The following is a 12,508-nucleotide window of genomic DNA, read 5'->3' as shown; positions in this document are numbered from 1 at the left end:
GATGGATTGATTCAGTGATTGGAGTAATGGTGGTAGGTGTGTCAGAGACAATGAGATTGGCAGGATAGGGCAGTGTTTAGGGCTGTCATTTACATGGTTGCTATGAGTCACAGACGACTTGACGACACAGAAAAACTACAACAACAAGATATATTTGGGGTTGGAGGAAGATACAATTCACATTCTAACATCTGTCAGTTTTCTCTCATTATATTTTCCTCCCTATCATTTTTCACTTTACACTTCAGATATACCAGTTGTGTGTGGCAGTTATTTCTATAGACATTAGGTCAAAGAGGATGCATATTGTTTTGTTTTATTATTCTCAAACTCTAGAAAAGTCGCTGGTACAGAAAAAGCTTCTGATAAATATATAGATGATAAATCAACAGGAATTAACTCACTGTTGTTAAAAGCAGTACACAGCTGAACCTCTAGCAGGTTTTCAGAGGTTTTAAATTACATTGCTATTGAACATAGCATGAACTGCCAAGAGAACTAACAGGTCAGTCCTAGAGAGGGTGAAACCAAGCTGCTCCTTGGAGGCAAGGATTTTGAGCCTCGGCCTAAAATACTTTGGGCATGTAGCCAGGAGGGACAAATCTTTGAAGAAGAACATCATGCTTGGAAGGGTTGAGGGATAGCACAGGAGAGGAAAACCCCAGATGAAATGGATGCAATAACTGGCGTGATGAGGGTTGATGTGTCAGAGACAGAGATTGGCTCAGGATTGAGCAGAGTTCAGAGCTGTTGTGTACAGGGTTTCTATGAGTCATAGTTAACTCGATGGCACACAACAACAACCCAGTCACACTAGTGATTGTCTCACAAAGCTGTAGGTGGATTGGAACCAGGTGGAGAGGTACAGCTTTTAACTTGGGAGCACAGCACCCTCGGGACTACGTCCTCTGAAGCCCCTCATAACAGAGAATCTCATTGTCACTGAGTCAGAATCATCTCATAGCCGACTGTCCAGCAGATCTTCAGAGGCTGTAAGTCATGTAGCAGGAGACTGTCTGTTTCTCTGCCTCCAAGCTGCTAGTGGATTCTGAAGGCCTGAGGAGGGCACATTTTAGGTTTGCAGTGAGATTTCCTACAAAGTAAGCCATGGCATAATGCATGTTGTTCTTGTTATATGCTATCCAGTGGACTGTGGCTCATAGCAATCTTATGAAAAGTGGCTCTCAGCTTTGCCCTATCCTGAGCCAACATAATCAACTTTGACACACTTGACCCCATTATCAAAGTCAGTGTATCAATCCATCCATCCAGGGTCTTCCTCTCCTGCTCTGACACTCTACCCTTCTAAGCATGATACTCTTCTTCAAGAACTGGACTCTTCTGACAACATGCCCAAAGTATGTGAGACAGAGTTTCAAAATCCTAGCCTCCAAGGAACAGCTTGGTTTCATTCTCTCTAGGACAGAACTATTTATTCCCTTGACAGTTGGTGGTATGTTCAATATTCTTCTCCAGCTTCTCAGCTCAAAGACATTGATCCTTCTGTCATCATCAGTCATTGTGCAGCTCTCAGATGGCCTGCATCAAGGTCACGTTAGTCTCTAGACTGACATCTTTACTGTACTTTATTACTCTGGAGAGGTCCCTGACAGGAAACTTTGCCAAAGCAACTAATCTTTTTATTTCCTATTGTTGCCAAGACTGTTCATCATGGATCCGAGGAAGACAAAATTAATAACAACTGCAATCTTTCTCCATTTATCATGATCCTGCCAATTGACTCAGTAGTGAGGATCTTTGTTTTCTTGTTGTTGAGATGCAAGTATATTGAAGGCTACAGTCTGTGACCTTCCACGGCAAACACTTCAAGTCTGCCGTTGTGCTGAGTCAGATAACACAGGTTGTTGATAAGTCTTTCTCTAATGCTTTTGTCACGTTCTTCACATAACGTCCACACTTCTAAATTACTTGTTAGGCGTATACATAGAAGAAAAACCTATGTAGAAAGGATATGTCCCTGATACTCTCCTTACTTGGTTTTGAAACATGTAATGTTCCCTTGATGATTTGAGCAATAATGGCCCGGCCTAGGTAAAGGTTTCACATAAGTATAAACAATAATAAATAGTATGTACAAAATAAATATTATTTTTCAGTTCTCTTGTTAATTCTTTCCAGTTTCACAATCACTCCCTAGAAGATATGAGCTATGTGTTAATAATGCTGAAGTTGTTGTTCTGCAGTCAGAACTGACCGTAGCTGATGTTCCAAAGGGTTTTCAGTTAATCACACGGTAGGAGATTGCCCATCCTTCCCCACAGAGCAGCTTGTGGCCTCGAACCTAGTGCTTTCAGTATTGCAGTGCAGCTTCTGCCGACTAGGCCACCAGAGCTCTGTGCTAACGTAGGGAATTTATTAATTTGTGACATCTGACAGGAGACCAAAACAATTGAACTAATGAATTTAAAACCAAAATCAAAACCAGCATAAGCCTGGGGATGGGGTGGGAGGAAAACATATACACTCGCCTCGGTGGCACATAACAACAACAAATACGGAGTGGGAGCGAGAGGAGGGGCTTTCATTAGTAGCCTAGAGACAGCTCTCCCCTGGAAGTTCAAGTCAAGTGGTTGGCAGGAAAGTGGGCAATTTCCGGGAAATCTCCTCCCATGTGGTTTTCAACCTCCCAAAACTCCATGGCAAAGAGTTGAAGTTTGATTTACATGTACATACACGTGAATGCCAGAGAGAGAGAGAGAGAGAGAGAGAGAGAGAGAGTGTGTGTGTACACGCAAATATATGTGGAAAAGAAAAAAATGAAGTCTTTTTCAAGGTAGATGCCCACCCACTGCAATTTTTTGGGAGGGCCTTTATGTTGCTTGAAATATTTCTGAGTTCAAGTTTTCACTCTGGTGCATCATCCTAGTCCTAACTCGGCTCTTTTCTTGATTGACCGATTTCCTTTTAGCTCTATTTTGAATATTTCATTCCACATTTCTTTTGTTTTATTTTGTTTTTTGTGGGTTTATTTTTCTTTCGTTCCACACTCTTAATCGAAAGAGAAACCTCTACCATGTCTCATCAATTACTTTTCTTTCGTGTGTCTCTGAAACATAAGCATTATTCTTTTGAATGCATTAACTCACTGTTAAACATTTGTTGTTGTGTACCATAGAGTCAGAACTAAGTCAGAGCTAACCCTCAGGCAGGCTTTCAGAGGGTGTCAATCACACGGGAGGAGACTGCCATCCTTCTGTCGTGGAAGAGCTGGTGGTGTCAAACCACATGTCTTCCGGATTGCAGTGCAGCTTCTTGTTACAAGGCCACCTATTTATCTTTTTCTAAAAAAATTATATCTCTAAATCAATTACTGTATTCACTCTGTTACATTATCAAGTACCAATCATATTCCAATCATGACATAATTCTCCTTTTTTTTAAAATTAACCCTATCATGCCTACCTGCTATTGTCGACGATGATGTGTATCTTTGAGTTGGAAACGACATATACCTGACCTCCCAGCCAGCTTCAGAGGGAGTAAATCCCACAGGAAATTGGTCCTCTTCTCCCTTTTGATAGTGGATTCAATCTGTATGCCTTTGGAGTTGTAGCACAGTTTTTCACCACTAGGCCACTAAAGTCCCTATCTACTGTCTGTAAATAGTCATTTATATTATAAGAGTAATATGAGTTCTAATTGAATACCAAACATGTATTCATTGCAAAAAATCATTTAAGGGATCTCAAACAACGATGATTACTTAAAGTTATTTCTTTGGCTTTATTTATTTTCAGACACTTTTCCACCAGCTAAAGTTGATTGACTCATAGCTTAAGTAACAAAAGTGAATAATTTCTTTTTCATATTGGCAAGGAAAACTCTTACACTCCTGATACTATATGTACATGTGCTAAAGTCTCTTTTCAAAAGGGCAAAAGGAACCAGGGAAGTTTTCTCCTGCTGAGAAGAACAAAACCTCAGGATAGTGGACTGTGTGACACAGAGAGCACTGTTCTGCCAATCTCTAAAATGTCACTTCACGGGCAGCCTGCTGGGTTCCGCGCAGAGCCATGGTGCCAAGACTGCTAATAAAAAAGAATAAAGGTTAATGAAGGCATAGGGTTATTTATTATCTTGAATAAAATAGTCTCGGTTTTATCTGGATGGTTTGTTCACAGCATAAGGTCTTGACTTTGATTTTTAACATTTTATTATTCTTTTCTACGGACCTTGAATTTTAATGCTTTTACTAGGATACAATCTTATCATAAATATTAGATATGCAATGATATTACTAAAATGAATAGAGATGTCATACACACTGAAAAATGGTGGCTGGCATACATGAAAAATAACGTAATACATCTTTTAGAAGGCTCACTTTGCAATTCAATATATGAGATTCTTGTACATTAAGCCCATCTTTTGTTGCTTATGGGCCTTTTATTTAAAGAAGAATAAATATAAACCATTCAACAGTGGCATTTGTTATCTCTAAGAAAACTGACCTTTTATGAGGAATGTATCATGCTTCAGTTGCACACTCCAGATTTGGGTTTAAACACTACAGTTTCACTGAAAAGAAAACAAACTCTTGACTAACGATAGTCAGCCAGCTATCAAATATCAATGACCAGAGTATGCCAAGCTTCATAGCTAGAACCTCGTCTTAAGGATCTAAAGTAAAAATGATGTGTACAGGTGCTATTTCACCACCAACTATTGACTCCAGGACTATGTGTATCTTACAGACTTGACATGCACAAAGGAGATAGTCATGTACACTTTTCAAGAGTCTGATTGTGAGCAATAAAAATATAGAAACTTTGAAATAATATTTTGCTGGAAGGAAATCAGTAGCTATGTTTAATCATCTTTAATATCTTGGATTTATCCTCCAATATGTGGCCATCTTAAAAATGTTTACTTACCATCCTAGAATTAACACTTTTAATTATATTGAAATAGAAACAATCATATTCTCACGAAAATTAACTTATTTTGTTCCTTTTGCAATGTCTATTTTTTCTCAAAGACTCATGCGTATCTTCTGATTTCTATGTGTAAAGTTTAATTCAGGTTTCATAGTTTGATTTTTATTGCAATGAATAGAGTCACCACTTTTTCTATTCTTTATTCCTGATCAAAACCAGAAAGTCTTTAAGTTAAATTGTTCCAGAAACTTTGTACTTATTTATCTTTATTTATCATAATTACTTAAGTCTATTTATTCTTACCACTGGACCAATAGACAACATCATGATAGAAGGAAAAAAGATTGAAACTGTGAACAACTTAGTTTTCCTTGCATCTACATTTGACACCATTGGTACCAAAAGTCAGGAAATCAAGAGGCTTACGCCCCGAGAAGGTCTGCACTTAGGGACCTCTCTAAATTATTGATGAGAAATGATGTCAGTTTGAGGACGAAGGTGTGTCTGATGCAGGCCATGATCTTTCTGATCACTTGATATACATCTAAGAGCTGTTGTTGTTGTTGTTATGTACCGTTGAGTTGCTTGTGACTCATAGCGACCCTATGTACAACAGCCCTAAACTCCGCTCTGTCCTGTGCCAATCGCACTGTCTCTGACACTCCCGTCCCAATTATCCCAGTCACTGAATCAATCCACCTCATAGAGGGCCTTCCCCTCCCGCGATGTCCCTCCACCCTCCCAAGCATGATGTCCTTTTCCAAGGACCGGTCTCTCCTCACATGTCCAAAGTATGTTAGACGGAGCCTCAGAATCCTTGCCTCCGAGGAACCACCCGGTTTAACCCTTTCCAGGACAAATCTGTTTGTTTTCCTAGCAGTCCATGGTATTCTCAATACTCTTCTCCAGCACCACAGCTCAAAGGCATCAATTCTCCTTCTATCCTCCTTGGTCATTGTCCAACTCTCTGATGCATAACAAGTGATTGTGAAGACCGTGGTCTGTATCAAACACACCTTAGTCTCCAGAGAGACACCATTGCTCTTCAGTACTTTGGAGAGGTCCCTAACAGCAGACTTTCCCATGGCAATGCACCTTTTAATTTCCTGGCTGCTGGTGCCAAGACTGTTGACTATGGAGCCAAGCAAACTAAAGCTGTGTACAAAGGTATCCAAATTGGCAAAGAGGAGGTAAAATTATCTTTCTGTGCAGATGATATAATAGTATACTTAGAAAACCCTAAAGACTCAGCAAGAAAACTATTTGACATAATTGACCAATTCAGCATGGTAGCAGGATACAAGATCAACATACAAAAATCAGTTGGATTTCTCTATCGTGACAAAGAGAATACAGAGCTGGAGCTAAGAAAAACAATACTCTTCACAATAGCTAATCACAAGATAAAATATTTGGGAACAAATATAACTAGAAGCAGAAAGGATCTATTCAAAAAAATTACAAAACATTACTACTAGAAACAAAAAGAGACCTGGAGAAGTGGAAGAATATCCCTTGCTCATGGGTAGGAAGACTCAATATTGTGAAAATGGCAATACTACCAAACACAATTTACATGTTCAATGCAATCACAATGCAAATACCAATCCCATTCTACAACGAGATGGAAAAGGTAAGATCCAGCTTCATTTGGAATGGAAAGAAGCCCAAATAAGCAAAGCACTCCTTAAAAATAGAAAAAAGGTAGGAGGCACCTCACTCCCTGATTTAAAATCCTACTACACTACCATGGTAGTTAAGAAAGCATGGTACTGCTACAATGACAGACAGATAGATCAATGGAATGGAACTGAGAACCCAGAAATCAGCCCATCTGTTTATGGTCAACTGATTTTTGACAAGGAGATGAAATCAATAAGTGGAGAAATGACAGCCTTTTTAACAAATGGTGTTCGCAAAATTGGAAAACTATCTGCAGAAGACTTAAGCAAGATCCACACCTCGCTCCATATAGCCTCTTCTAACAACCATTTTAGTCTTTTCTGCTTTTTGACAACCTTTTCTTCTGGTATGATATATTTGATGTAATCTCACAACTATTCTCTTTTCTGTAGATAGTGTTCAGTTCCACCATCTGGCTGTCATTGTATCTTATTGTGTATGTTGCAATATTGCTACTATGCTGGAAGGTTTGGCTACAGTATGTCAATACTGCTAGGGTTATCCATGGTAGACAGGCTTCAACAGAGCTTATATACTAAGTCTGTCTTTGAGGAACTTGGACAAACCTCTCACACTCACTCATTGTTGGTGAGTTGGAACCAACTCCTAGCTGGCCCTCCATTGAGTTCCCATTGCTTTAAATGCCAAGGAAGGTCATTGTCCATCCTTCTACCATGGAATTGAGCTACCACATTTTGTTACAGTCTTTATTTACAACAAAACCTCCACAACAGTCCTTTTTACTGGCTACATACATAATTTTTAAATCATTGTAAGTTTAAATTCAAGTTTTTCTTGCACTCAAGCAAGGCAGTTTGAATAGTTTATTCCTGCCTGGTCTGATTTACTTATAAATTCTTACAGACAGAATTAGGAAAGATCTCATTTGTAACCTGGAGGCTGTTTTTAACTTGTGAAAAATGGTATTAACAATAATTGATTATTGTTTTAGGTGCCATCAACTTGACCCAGGTTCATAGTAAACCTGTGTTTAACAGATTGAAACTTTGCCTGACCATGACAATCTCAACTGTGCTTGAGTCCAGGACTGAAGTCACAATGTCAACCGTCTTATGAAAGGTCTTACTCTACTCCACTGGCCCTCCAAGCAGGATGTCCTTTCCCAGGGACTGGTTCTTCTCTAATAACATACCCAAAATATGTGATATAAACCCCCATTTCTTTCCTTCTAAACATCATGGCTGCCATATAAAACAATAATTTGTAGAGTACCAAGTAACGTTCAAGGGACTGTTTTCTCCTAACCTTCTTCACGATGACTGTTCACAGTTCTTGGAAGGATTCTGTTCTTTTTCCTTTCTTTCTCTCTCACTGAGAACCATCCTGAGACTCAAGCTACGGAAAAGAGTTAGAGTAATTACTGAATTTAAATGTTACTTTAAACATACAAAACCCTTACTTCTGGAAAACCTTGTTATTTCATAAATAGTTATTCTCTAGGCTTAAAACATAATCTATTTCAAAAGAAAAATGTAAAAAAGTAAGGAAGGATATACCCCAAAAGAAAAAAATCCAAAGAAGAAAGAAAACATAAAACAAGATACAAACTAAGCAAAATTCAATCAAGTAACCAGTCTGGTAAGAATTAATGACTTGAGGAGCAGAATAAAATTTCCTGTAAGTGTTCTCTGCCACAAACAACTTAATAAGGTCATAAATTCAGTAAAACAAGAGCTTTAAGACAAGATGATGAACAAGAGCATAAGATAAAAAGGTAGGTTACAGAGATAAGAAACCAAAACACCAATATTAGAGAAGTAATAAATAAATTGAAATCAACAAGGCACAGAATAAATCTATTTAAGACTTAATAGGCTTGAGATAGCCACGAGGAACAAAGAAAGAAGCAACATAGATTAACTGTGCAGAAAATAATAAAAATGTTGACATGTTAATACAAGGATAATTGATAATTGATATTCCTAAAAAAGAAAAAAAGTCAAAGAATAAAAAATATTTGATATACAAAGATTCTTTGAAGTAAATAAATGAATAAATGAATTTGCAGGATAAAAAAAAAAACCCCAACACATTATCTCAAGAAAAACTATTGCAGAATGACTCCCACTTATTTAAGGATTTTCTTTTTAAACATTTTATCTTAGATTTACAGAAGAAATGTAAAATATAATTCTTTTATACTCTTCGGCCAGCTTCTACTAATGTTAGCATACTCCTCAGTGGGTTTTCAGAGGCAGTAAGTCCCACAGATCACCCAACTCTCTCCCCTGGAGCAGCTGGTGGATTCAAACCATCTGCCTTTGGGTCAATAGCGTAAATTTTTATCACTAAGCCATCAGAGTTCCTCTATAAGTAATATACAGGCCCTCAAGGAGATGGATTGTTGTCATGACATACAATCATTCATATACATTCTATTTTACATTATTTTATGCTTGTTTATTTACCAAATTTGAATACATTCACACCATCCTTCCCATCCTTCCCATTTCCCTCACTCCCCCACTCATCAAATTGTACAACACTATGATCAATCCTTTTACAGATGAACACACACCCCATCCCCCCCTCTGCTTTCACACTTCCCTGCCTTGGATCCTCATACTCATTCTACAGTAGTGGTTTTGTACAGTATTTGTCCTTATGGGACTGAGTTAGTTCACTCAGCTTAATACTCTCCAGTACCTCCCACGTTAGGTAGTAATTTAAAAAATCATTGTTCCTGCATGCTGTGTAGTATTCAATTGTGTGAATGTACCATAATTTCTCATTGCATTTGATTGTGGCTGGACATCTGGTCCGCTTCCATGTTCTTGAAATGGTGAATAACACTGCTAAGAACATTGATGTACAAGTCTCTGTTTGTGCCTCAGTTCTCATTTTCTTGGGATATATTCTAAGTAATGGAATAGCTGGGTCATATGGAATTTCAATGCTCAGCTTTTTGAGGAAGTGCCAAACTGCCTTCCAGAGTGCTTATACAATTATACAAAACATATGGAACACTTCACAAACTAGTGTGTAATTCTTGAGCAGGGCTCATGATAACCTTCTCTGTATTGTTCCAATTTTAGTATATGTGCTGCTGAAGCAAGGACTTAGTATCATTTTTAAACTGTAGCCCAAGATACAATGAATCCCTTGTTCCAGATTGCTGTCATTCATAAAGTGCCTAAGTGTATATTCCTTTTGGGCAGTTCTTCTCCTCATTTGTTCTACTACAGTGTTCATTATCTATCCACTTTTATAACTAACCTTGCTACTGTTAGGTGCCCTTAAGTCAACTCTGCCTCACTCCTAATGACCCTATGAACAACACATTATGTGGATCCAACTCTTTTCACCAACCCTCTGGCCTTCCTAACATGATATCTCTTCCTGAGGACCGATTCCTCCTGAAAACAGGGCTAACGTTAAGTGAGACTAAGTTTCACCATACTTGCCTCTAAAGACCACTCTGGTTTTCAGTGGTTTTTCTCACCAAAAGAAAGTATAAACTTGATATTTCTCCTGTTTTTATTTACCTCTTTCTCTTGCTTTTCCAGGAACTTATTTAGAAAACAGTAATGCATTACATCATTTTGTCTTCAAATTCCTTCCTTATGTGACATTGAATAATTTTCGTTGTCTTTCATGAACTTTAAATTTTTAACAAGTTCTTGATAAAAATGAAGGGAGCTCTGGTGGCCTAGTGGGCAAGGACTCATGCTGCGAAACCAACAGCAAGCCATTCACATCGGCCAGCTGTTCTGACAGAGAAAGCTGGACAGTCTCCTCCAGTGTGATGTGCCATCACTGAAAATCCACAGGAGGTCAGTTAAGGGATTGGTTTCAACTGCACGAAACAGTAACAGCAACAACAGGAGATGTAGAGGGTCAGCAAGAAAAAGATCTTCAACAAGATGGATTGACACTGTAATTTTAACAGTAGTTTTGAGAACAGTAGAGATTGTGGGAAAGACACAAAATACCACAAGATTTCGATCTGCTGGTCACTGGGTTCTTAGTAGCCATAATTGACTCAAAGGCATCTGAACAAAAACAGTTTATAAAATTTTCTTTAAGATTTTCTAGTGTTTAATACTTAAAAAGTTTAAATTATTTCCAAAATGATTGAGTCTTTTAATTTTCCACTGACAATGAATGAAGAGTTCTACATTTTTTTGTTAGCATTTAGTATCTCCAGCTTTTTACAAGCTACTGTCATATGTGTTTGGAATCTCTTGAGGCTCATTAGTAAGAAAGTATGCTGCCAACACAAAGGTGCATGTTCAAATCTGCCAGCTTCTCCCATCAAGAAAGATGGGCAGTCTCCTCTCATGTGATTGACTGCTTCTGAAATCCCACTGGAAAGTCAGATATGCATCATTGTAACTCAACAGTACACACCACCACCACCACCACCAATAGTCATTAGGGCTCTTTGGTAATCCATTGGGTAAACAGGTATGCTGCCAACTCAAAAGAAAGCCAACATAATGCTCAAATTGCTCCTTTGGAAAAGATGGACAATCTCCTCCCATCCAGTGTGCAGCCTCAGAAAACTTCCTGGAGAGTCATTTATGAGTTGGCTCCAACACATAGTAGCAATAATGGTAAGTGTTCAGTAGATCTTGTTGTGGCTTTAATTTGTCTAATAATAAGTAAGACTAAAGAAAGCTTTACCTGAGGCACTTGCTGCATAATATCAAGGACTACAGCCTCCTATATGGACTGAAGCTCAACATCAAGAAAACGAAAGATTCTCACCACTGGGCCAATTGGTAGCATCAGCATGGATGGTGAGGAGATTGAGATAGTTAACAGTTTTTATCTACTTGGCTCCACAGTCAACACTTGGTAACAGCAGCCAGGAAATCAGGAGACGAATTGCATTGGGAAAATCGGCTGTGAGGGACCTCTCAAGAGTACTGAAGAGTAACACTGTTAGGCTGGAGACTAAGGTGCGCCTGATCCGGGCTATAGTCTTCACAGTTATGTGCTATGCATCAGAGAGTTGGACAGTGAATAGGGCTGATAGAGGATTGATACCTTTGAGCTGTGGTGCTGGAGAAGAGTGTTGAATATACCATGGACTGCTAGGAAAACAAACAGGTTTGTCCTGGAGAGGGTGAAGCCAGAGTGTTTTTTGGAGTTAAGGATTTTGAAGCTTCGTCTGACATACTTTGGGCATGTTGCAAGGATGGACTGGTCCTTGGAAAGGGACATCATGTTTGGCAGAGTGGAGGGGAAGCAAAGGAGAGGAAGACCTTGGTGAGATGGATCGATTCTGTGACTGGAGCGGTGGGAATAAGTGCGTTTGAGATGGCTAAGTTGGCACAGGATAGAACAGCATTTAGAGCTCTTGTACATAGGGTCGCTATGAGTCACAAGCGACTCGATGGCACATAACAACAACAACAACCGTAACAAACAAAGCTTTGTTTTCTACTTGAGGAGTTCTGATAGCCTACTGGTAGGAAGTTGCAGCCTCCTCAAATCCACCAGCTGCTGTGCAGGAGATAAGCGTTCTCCTCCCAGTGTGATTTATTGCCTCTCAAAACTGACTAGAGGCTGATGACAGGTTGACTGTGACTCAGTGGTATATCACAACAACTTCGTTTATCTTCTATTATCAGATCTTATGTCCAATATTATTAGAGTGTTCATTTCTTAAATATTAGTTTTAAAATTTAAAAATATATTATGGATACAAGACCTTTATAAGAAACGTTTTAAAATCTTTTATTCAACCTTGTCGATTTTCACTTAATTTTTAATTCTTATAGAGCACATAGTTGGTTGTCTTTCATTTTGATGAAGTTTACAGTTTTTTCTCTTTCATTGATAATAGTTTTGGTATTTTATCTAAAAAGTTAACAAAGATTACAAGTCAAACATATTTCATGCTATGTTTTATATTTTGTGTTAACATTTGTTGTAGAGTGCTATCCGTTGAAGTCCAT

The sequence above is a fragment of the Elephantulus edwardii genome, unplaced genomic scaffold (assembly GCF_000299155.1).
Source record: "Elephantulus edwardii isolate Elephantulus edwardi_28Jun2011 unplaced genomic scaffold, EleEdw1.0 scaffold00088, whole genome shotgun sequence".
NCBI lineage: Eukaryota > Metazoa > Chordata > Mammalia > Macroscelidea > Macroscelididae > Elephantulus > Elephantulus edwardii.
This window is presented reverse-complemented; position numbering follows the sequence as displayed.